Here is a 10,570-nt window from a genome sequence, read left to right as displayed (position 1 = left end):
GGGGGGCTTGTTGTGAGTTGGGTTTTGATGCAAAGTCTGGGGATGTCAGTCAAAAGGAGCTGGGGGTGCAGGAGGTTGAGGGCTGGGAGCATATTGGCCATAGAACCAAAATGCTTTTGGTGTCCATGCAAAAAGCAGCAGGTGGCAAAGGTGTAGCCAGGACATCTTTGCAGGGACACTAACATGTTTTTATCATATCTTTGATCATGTATTCTTATTTATATGTGATTAAACACAATGAGTTTAACTTTCCATTTTAAATTGTAGCTTGGTTATGTTAAGGCACCAAAAGCACTTGGCTGGGTTTAGGGACAGATGACTTTTTTCACACTTCGGCAGGTAACACTGGATCCTCTATTGGACCATGCTGGGAGATTTTAGAGCTTAAGGGTTTTTTATCCTGAGCTTAGATTGTGTTTCTATATTAACAGGGTGATGAGATGCACGAATACAAAAACATTTGAATACAAAAACTCATAAAAACATCAATTCTACAACCTATAAATTGCAGCTATTCTCATGCTGTCATGCTGTGGGTGTTAGACTGTGTCAGAGGTGGCAACAGTCTTTCACTCCAGCTTGTTAATCAACCAACAACCCAGACAGAGTTTTAATTCGTCACCCTCCAACCACTCGCAGCAGATGGCTGCCACTTCCTGAGGTTTCTTCCTGTTAAAAGGGAGTTTTTCTTTCTCACTGTGGCCTAGAGCTTGCTCAAAGGGGGTTGTTTGATTGTTGGGATTTTCTCTGTATTATTGCAGAGGGTATCCTACAATATAAAGCCCCTTGAGGTGACTAATGTTGTAACACTGTATAAATACAACTAAAAACTGAACTGAATTCATTTGAAAACCTGACTTTTCACCTTTCCATGCTTTGATTTGTTGTTTTTGAATCTTTCTGGCCTTTAAGCACAGTTTCTATGTGAATTCTCAAACTTTTTATCTGATTTTCTGCTCAGTTCAGATAAAATGATTATGACAAGTGATTTTAGCATTCATGTAGATGCTTAAATTGACAGCATCAAACATGCATTTAATCTGTTATTAGACTCGCGTGCTTTCTCTCAAAATATAAATGAGCCCACCCACCATTCGATTTACACTCCGGTGCTCGACATACGGCAAAGAAACTGAACATTTAAGCATTTAGAACCTTAAGGTCACTACTGAATTGAATTGAATTGAGAAAATGAAAAATACATTTCATTCCAGTAGTTGTCTTTCCCAAAGTGTTGTAACTAAGTTTAAGGATATAGTTCCTTCACTGTTATCTTCTTCAATGCCATATCCCAACACTGTGCAGAGAAGCCACCTAAACTCAATTCCCACAAAGGTTATCTTGTTAATAGTTCATAGTCAGTGCATTTCTCACATCGCTTGACCTTGGACACTTGGACTCCGCTGAAAAAGAAAACATCAAATCAGAAGTACTTAACTCCCTGGTATAACTTACAATTGTGCAAATTAAAGCCGGCCACTAAAATAGATCTTCACTTAGCCTTGAATAAGAGTTTGTTGCTCTATAAAAAAGCCCTCTGTAAAGGTAGGACACCTTATTATTCATTATTAACTGGAAAAAAAAGATCGACCCCAGATTTCATGTCAGCGCTGTAGCCAGACCGACAAAGTTAGAGCTCTGCTGAGCCGAATATTCATTTTAACTAGTAACAAGTTAATGAATTCTTTGACAAAAAAACTGTAACCATTATTTGAGAAATTATTCATAACCATCTCACAGACGAACAGCTGCTTTAGTTCTTCTGACATTTATTTCGACTCTATTCCTACAAGGCTGCTCAAAGTTCTGCTATAAATGAATGCCTAAATCTTAAATATGATCGATCACCCAAGTGTCTACATGACACTCACTAATTACTTAAAATGCAGAAATTTCTGTAGTAATTTCTTAATGACATAAAGGCCCGGGGCTTTCATTAAAAACAAACAAACAAAGTAAACAAGAGTACTATACTGTAGTCATAGTCAGGCCAGTATTTCACTTCAGTATATTAAACCATATTAAAATATTTTGTTATGTTCTTTATGTTTTTTAAAAATAGAAAACGGTGTTATGAATGCCACTGAATGGTTGTTCTCATTTTAGATCATTTTTGTTGCTCTTTCAGTTTACATAAAAATTGCAGTGTGTAACACTGAAATGCCCTTATGTTACCATGCTACTCATTAGTTCCGCTTTATAAAACAAGTGGTTTTAAAGTATTGTTTGACTGTCATTTTGGGCAAATATTTCATTTTGGTAATTGCTTTGAGTTACTGGTCTATGTATTATTTTAGAGTCTATATTATTGTATGGTCTACAACATAAAGCAACTGTTGTTGTGATTTGATGCTATATAAATAAAACTGAATTAGATTGAATTGAATTTGCATTGTTTGTCATTTTTGATCTTCATTATGTAAATTTCTGTTGGAATTTAAGATGTTATGCTCCATTGATTCATCCTGATTTGTTAATATATAAAGTGTTGTTACATGTCGTAAACTGGTGTGTACTGGGCCACCATGTGGTGCTGAAATAAGTAAGCTATTCTGAGAGACAAAAACCACATTTTTGCTTCTGAATCTGAGGTTCAACTCTCTTCTTTGGTAGCCTGGCACAAAAGTTTTTGCTGATGATTGTGATCCCCCTACAGTTGGAGCACACACCCCTTCTTGAGCATTTGTTTAACTGCATCAGTGACCTAACCCCCAGTGATAGGCAAGGGTCCCCCTCATCCCCAGGATCCGCTTCCATTATGGAAGGCGTGACAGTAGGATTAAGGAGGTCTTCAGTGTATTCCTTCCACCTCCTGGCTATATCCAAAGTTGAGGTCAGCAGCATTCCATCCCCACTGAATATAGTCTCCCTGCTCCTGAGTCGTCCGAGGCTTTTCCAGAATCGCTTTGTCTAATAAGGGGATGAGCAGACCATACTTTCTGCAGAAGTATGGTCATGAAACAATGGTTCTCCATCATGGACAGCCCATCATACACACTCCACTGAGGCAGCAGAGCTAGTTCTCCCTCAGACTAATGTGTACCTGCTGCCGTAAAGAATGCTTCAGGAATTCATTCAAACCATTCTTGGTGAAACTTTACAATAACCCTTCTTCCTGTGAACACACCTTAGTCAGGCATAATATTCTACACATTTATTTCTATATTATACCGTGTTGCAACTGTTTTTCTTAAATTTATAGTATACATATTATTAATTAATTCAATTTGCATTATTCTCTTGCACAAGGTCAGTCTTAATTTAAGTATCTCAGGGAGATGGGAGCGGGAATTTAACAGACGGATTGGTGCTGTGGCTGCAACAATGTGGACGCTGTACATGGTGAAGAGATAGCAGAGCTTAAAGGGAAACTCTCGATTTACATCTATATCCGGGGTAGATGTAAGTCTGAACCCCACCCTGTATGCTAAATGAAAAGGGAAAGTTTTAAGCCCTATCCTAAAAGCAGAGAGGGTGTCTGTCTTTTGAATCCAAGCTGGAAGCTGGTTCCACAGAAGAGGAACCCGAAAGCTGAAGGCTCACCTCCTATTCTACTTTTGAATATCCAAGGAACCACGAGTGAACCAACAGTCTAAGAGCGAAGTGCTCTACTTGGGTGATATGGTACTACGAGGATTTTAAGATGAGATGAATCCAGGTTGGGTTGAGCCAGGACTCTGCAGTCTATTTACACCTACAGGCCAGTGGACACTCTTTCAGTGATGAGGATGTAACATCCTGGACAGGGGGGAACGCTGGTCTGAGCGCGGAGTCAAGGAGGCCATTTACGTGAAAAGGGAAAGACCATCTCTGAATCGAGGAGGGGGCCTAAGGGTACACCTTTCACCATCTTACAATGCTGTGATTGCAGCCATTCCCCAACTCTCTGTGAATGGGACTCATGGCCATTGATCAGTGATCGTGATGCTTTTCATAATGATCATGTGTCAGGGCTCTGTGTGCGGGCAGGTGGAGATGTGGATCCAAGTGCAGGACTCAGAGATGGAAATGTAACTGAAAACTTCAGCTTTATTGCTGGCACCAAACATGAAACCACTAACTGGAACACACAGGCAGGATCTGAGGGGACAACACGACACTGAGCAAAGGCAACACAGGGCTAATATACACAGGGAGGTAATCAGGGAATGGAAGACAGGAGGGAGACACAGCTGGGAGAGATCAGGGCTGACGAGACAGGGAGAGTGAAGCTGGACACACTAACATAAGACACAGACCTTCACAATAAAACAGGAAACCACACTTTACCAAGACCTGGGCTAGACAGAAAGGTGGACTTGACACTGAACAAAACCTACTAATACAATAATAAACACAGTATCACAAAGTAAACAGCATTTAACTAATAATCCAGAGAAATACCATGAACAGAAGAACTAATCCCTCACCAGGAATAAGACATAATCATAATCAAAGCACCAGAGAATAAGAAATAATCATATAATCATGAAACTGGCCTCACGGCTCATTGTTAGTGAGTGGTGCTTGTTTCAGTCATCATTCAAATTTCTCCCACTGAAAATGCTACGTCCAGATAAACGGAATCAACTTTTTGGGATTTCCTTACCTCGCAGCAAAAGTTTTCTGGCACAACTTCACCTGCTTCCAAGGTGCATGGAGAGGATGAAAGAATTCACAAAGCAGGAACTCCAGCAACAATTGAGGGAAGATGAACAACTTTAATAATTGACCAACGCGTTTCGGCTTGTGGCCTTCATCAGGGTCATGATTTCCTTACCTGGAAGATTGAGCATGCATAAACACACTTATCTGTGGTATTGCTGAACTGAGGTCTAACAGGACACATACGGAGATGAGTTCACTGAACAAAATTAACTCCATTCAATAGATATGATTGAAACCACTGCAGCACAGTACCTGTAACAGTAACTGCACGCTCTAATCACTAAAATAAAATTTTATGGTCAACAGAATCTGCAGTAGGAGGTCTAGGAGGACCAGCACGGAGATGAGTTTGTGCTGGTCTTAATCTTTTTATGTCAGAGTCATAAGAAGATCATTTGTAATCGTCACTAAAGTTGTTTCTGTACTGTGCTTAGTTCTGAAACTTCACTGAAACTCTTCAAATAAACCTGCACATGATTAGTTAGCTACTTTTGCAAGAAATGTTTAGAAAAAACTAAGGTTGGAGATCGGTCATTAATTAGCTAAGCCAGCTGGGTCATGTGATTTTTTTTAAAGTAGTGGTTTAACTCCTGCCAGCTTGAAGGCCTGTGGTACAAGGTCCATTAATAGGGATAGGTCGATCATATTTAGGACTTCTCTCAGAAGCAACAACTGGAGAAAAAGAGTCTTAAATAATTTATTTGTGAAGAAATTCACAAAGTTATTACTGGGCTACTCACCAGCTTGGCTCTGGAGGCAGTCCCACTTTCCCCTTCTCCCTTATCTTTCCTGCTTGGCTTCTCATGTCTATTGTATAGTCTCGCTTATTCTCTAACCCTAAGAGAGTCTCCCAGACTTGTTCTCTAAAAACCTAAAGAAGAATTATGGATTTGATCAACTGGTCCCTTAACGAAACTGACAACTCCTGGGCTTGGGAGAGCCCGACTGTCCTGCGGAGATGTTTGCTGCTGGATACTCGTTGGTCGGTTGCGTCGTGTGTCTGGCGACACTCTCGATGGAGGACATTGAATGAGATCTACCAATTAGGTAGATAACAGAGTTCTGGCTGATTGGAGCTGGCTTGGACCTGGCTTATCGAAGAACAAGAAGCAGCTACAGCTGTTCAAAATCCCACAAGGCTGGCCAACATGATAGACGATGGGCAGAGCTGTGAGTACTCAGACTGTGTTTTTTGGAACACCATATGGATACGGTCTTGGAGAAGCTCCTGGCTCTGTAATATGGATAAGACCTTGAAGAAGAACAACGGGAATTGAGAGACCTGTGACCAGTGACGGACATTAGACCAACTGTAAAATTGGAAGCAGTTTGTTCGCACAAACCAAAACAACTATCATTTTTATCTCATGCGGCCCCCCTGGCGCCAGCTGGATGCTCAAGGCAAAAGTTGACGGGAATAACAATTCTCCTTTAGATAACAAGACTGTGACTCTCTTCCCCCTCCTTCAAGGCCACCCGAGTCGACCGAAGATTGTTGACTTTTGCTTAACCGGGTGAAGGGACACTTTATCTCGGTTGAACACGGAACACACACACATACGCATGTACACTGACACAGACCTACACTCACTTTTCTGTTCTCAAACTGATCTTCCTGTTGGAGCTCAGTCTGGGGGGAGTTCTTTTTTCTCCTCGTCTTTCCTCATGTTGTGCATATACCTCTCTGACCTGTCTTCCCCATGACAGGACATGTGATGTTGTGTAATGTATGTATGGTCGGAAGGGTAAGATGGTGCTGGCAAAGGTCGGCAGCCTTAACCCAATTTCCTTCGGGGTCAACCTTCAGGATCAATAAAGTTTTATTGAATTGAACTGAATAGTTAACGTTAGCTCAACAGAATTCTGACTTTTTGTCAGCCTGGCAAAAAGAGAGTTAAATTAGTGAGATGCCACTGAAAATGTCATAGACCAGGGCCTCTGCCAGATGTCCCCAGCACATTCTCACTATATGTTTGGGTCTATGTGTTAACAGACCTCTCTGCATTGAATCATATCTGTTATTAATCTCTGTCTCTCTTCCACAGCATGTCTTTATCCTGTCTTCCTTCTCTCACCCCAACCAGTTGCAGCAGATGGCCCCGCCCCTCCCTGAGCCTGGTTCTGTCGGAGGTTTCTTCCTGTTAAAAGTTAAAAGGGAGTTTTTCCTTCCCACTGTTGCCAAAGTGTTTGTTCATAGGGGGTCATATGATTGTTGGTTTTTCCTCTGCATGTATTATTGGAGGGTCAACCTTACAATATAAAGCACCTTGAGGCGACTGTTGTTGTGATTTGGTGCTTTATAAATAAACAAAATTGGACTGAATTGAATTAGTACACAAGGCCTGTCTAGCATTTTCATCTGCCACCTGATCCAAATCACCACCAGGTGGTGATCAGCTGACAGCTCTGCTCCTCGCCTTTCACAGGCACAGATCTGATGATACAGGTACAAAATCAGTTGGTTGAATACCATTACGTTGAAACATGGTGTTTTATGGACAAACTGGTGTTTTATGGTTAGCACAAAAGTCCAAAAACAAAACACCAGTTGGGCTCAGATTGGGCACATCGTTTTTCAAAATCACACCCCCCTCTAGTAATAACAACAAGTGCTTGTTGAGTTATATTTGACTAAATCTGGCTAAAAGAAACATAGATATATCAAGAGAAAAATAATGTGTAAAAAATATGAATCTTATTTATCCCCTTATCATAAACCTAACCCCTCCAACAGGCAGAGCCAAAGGGCAGACTGAAAGGAAAAGTACATGTCACAAAGTCTTGATGTCCCCTGTGTCTTTGTCACACAAAGGAGCACTCATCCAGTGCCCCTTCCCCCACTGAGTAATTTAGCCATAGTTCTCTAAACGTTTCCTACTCAAACTTGGAATATGGAATGACGGGGATGGGGGCTTTGGGCGGAAATATAATTACGGCTGCTTAAAGATAGTAAAGGCTGAGAATGGGGGATGACATCAGACTAATTTCACACTCAGGCCTCGGATGGTCAGGCCAAGCCTGGGCCTCGCCGTGCTACACTGATCAAAGCCTGCTGCAGCTGCCCCAGAAGCCAAAGAGAGAGAGAGAGCGAGAGAAGGTCTTAAATATGCTAATCTCCAGGACAAATATATTTTAATCTTGTTAGAATACAAGTTAATGCTGCAGCTCAGTGACCAAACCTTATGCTATAAGAGTAAGGATGTAGAAATCACACTTTGTCTTAAAGGCGTTTTCTTTTCAAGAAGTTGCATTCATACAAGTACCCCCCCATCCTTTTAACATTCACACACTCTGATGGATGCACAGAGAATAACTTGGGGTTAGTATCTCGCCTTAGGATATTCAGCATAGCAGACTAGAGTAGCCAGGATTCGAACCACCAAACTTCTGATTAGTGATGTCCTGCTCTACCTCCTAAGCATCAGCCACCGCAGAGAGAGGTGCAGGTCAGTACGGAGAAACTCCACAATCCAGCCTAACCAGGGGTTACTTATGACTGGAGATGGTAGATGAAACTGGGGAGTAGGAGGTGTAAGCAGAGTTAGTACTCCCAGCCAAATACACATGCACATGTTGAAAGGAGAAAGGAGTGAAAGGAGAGGAGGACAGAAAGAAGGCAGAGAGGAGCATGGCAGATGTCATCATAACAAAAGTAAAAGATGGGCAATAAATATGTCAAGTAATCAATCAGGCTATGAACCATCAACATGTGATTGTGAAAAATATGTTACAAAACTCCTGTGAACCAGCGAGAGGGTATATACACAGATCACTTAACCCTTTTGTAATCAGCACGTTGAGCTACTCTGATCACTTGCATGTCTTCACCCATCCACTGCCTTTTCATTTTGGTAACTATACTCTAAAAGCACTGAAAAATACTATTCATCCTGGAACTGCATTTGACGATGTCAGCAAAGCTGACTTTACCTGACGTGAAACAAACACACAACTGCTATTTTCCTTTAAAGATACCGACTTTGGTAGACTTGCTTTAGCTAGTAGCAAACTTTAAAACAGACTGAGGAGATGGCAAGGAGAGGTGTGGAGGATTTGGGGCATCTGAGGTTAGACTACAGCCACACTAATAAGTTCTACAACACTTATTAGAAATGAAAACGATCTTCATCATTATAGCATCAACACGTTCAGAAATAATCACTGCACCCATAAACTCATATCACATGGTCAGTTACATACGCTGCTGTGTCTCCTCTGCAGTAGTGAGGTTATAAGACTTTGCAAAGACTGAGATCTTGTAGGAACTGCAAGTAGATCATTTTACTTTTGAGATGACTTCCTTATCAGAGGAAAAAACATTGTTGAACATAGGAACAGAAAAGGAAATAGAAGGAGCATGTGTTCTCAGCCTTCCTGGTGCGTGTTTGTTCTACAAGAACAAAGTAATGGAAGTAGGGAAAACATCACAAGCATTTCTTGAGGGAATAAGAAACAAACCCAGTGGTTGGTGACCGTGTTCACTTGATTGAACTTGACTGAACAGTGGGCTGTGAGGCCCCCTCACAGCCCACTGTTCACCAGCGCTAGTTTCAATCATTATGCAAATGTGCTGTTTATAAGGTTGGAAACCTGCAGTCAGCTGAGACTGAAGAAGTCACTTGGATGCATGAGGAAACATTTGTCCCACTGAAAACATTAGCCCAGATGAACAGAATCAACTTTTTGGGATTTCCTTACCTGGACGATTGATCATGCGTCAAGACAAGGTGGAGCAAGTGTGGAAACAAACTGTACATAAAAGACGGAAGTAGCAGCTTGTACACTTGCCTGTTGTAGACTACAGTTTTGCATCCTTGAGTATGAAGTTTTTTTTTTTCCGTTGTTGTCTTACATTTTCCGTCCAGGCTGCTGAGTGATGTGTGGATCTGAATGAGAGGCCTACAACACTGTTAATCACAAAGTAGCCAGGCTCAAAATAATCCCCTTTGTTTTAAATTCACCCTGAAAGGAATCATTTAAAAAATGAACACCTGTATTGAACAGCTGTATTCAGGAAGGCAATAGATAAATGATCAAACTACTAATTCAGTTTTCTTCACACGTTTCCATAGAAAAGATCCAATTGTGAAGCAGTACTGAATAAAAAGAATAACAACATCAAGTTGCACTCAAGGGTGTGGCATGGATGGCAATTGAGCTTCCATTTAGCTTAGCTTGACTTTTTTTTAATTGTTTTTTCTTGCATATCTCAGCATACTGGACTGTCACAACAACAGTCGCCTCAAGGCACTTTATATTGTAAGGTAGAACCTACAATAATATATGCAGAGAAAAACCCCAAAAATCATATGACCCCCTATTAAGCACTTTGGCGACAGTGGGAAGGAAAAACTCTCTTTTAAAAGGAAGATATTGCTGGCAGAGCCAGGAGGGAGGAGTGGCCATCTGAGTCCACTGTCAGAGGCCATAAGAAGATCATTTGTAACCTTCACTAAAGCTGTTTCTGTGATGAGCTCTGAAACCTGACTGAAACTTCAAATAAGCCTCTGCAGATGATCTGTTAGTTGTTTGACAACTACTCTTTCAAGGATTTTTTAGGTAAAAGGGAGGTTACAGATTGTCCTATAATTAGCTAAGACTGCTGGATCAAGTGATGGCTTTTTAAGTAAAGGTTTAATTCCTGCCAGCTTGAAGGTTTGTGGTACATAGACGATTATTGGAGATAGGTTGATCATATTGAAGATTAAAGCATTAATAAATGGCAGGACTTCTTTGAGCAGTCTTGTGGTTTGTTTGGAGATAGTAATTACTGAAGTTAACTCAGAAAGCTCAATTGGAGAAATAGACTAAATAAATATCAATGCTACTGAAAGTAGCTGTAGATCATGTTACATCTGTGAGATTTTTCTATAGTGTTCTCTTTTCTCATTCTTTGTGATTTTTTATGTTTAAGTGTTTTTTT

This window comes from Haplochromis burtoni, unplaced genomic scaffold (assembly GCF_018398535.1).
Source record: "Haplochromis burtoni strain Fernald_Lab_line unplaced genomic scaffold, NCSU_Asbu1 Contig_624, whole genome shotgun sequence".
Lineage (NCBI taxonomy): Eukaryota > Metazoa > Chordata > Actinopteri > Cichliformes > Cichlidae > Haplochromis > Haplochromis burtoni.
Note: the sequence above shows the minus strand (reverse complement) of the source record.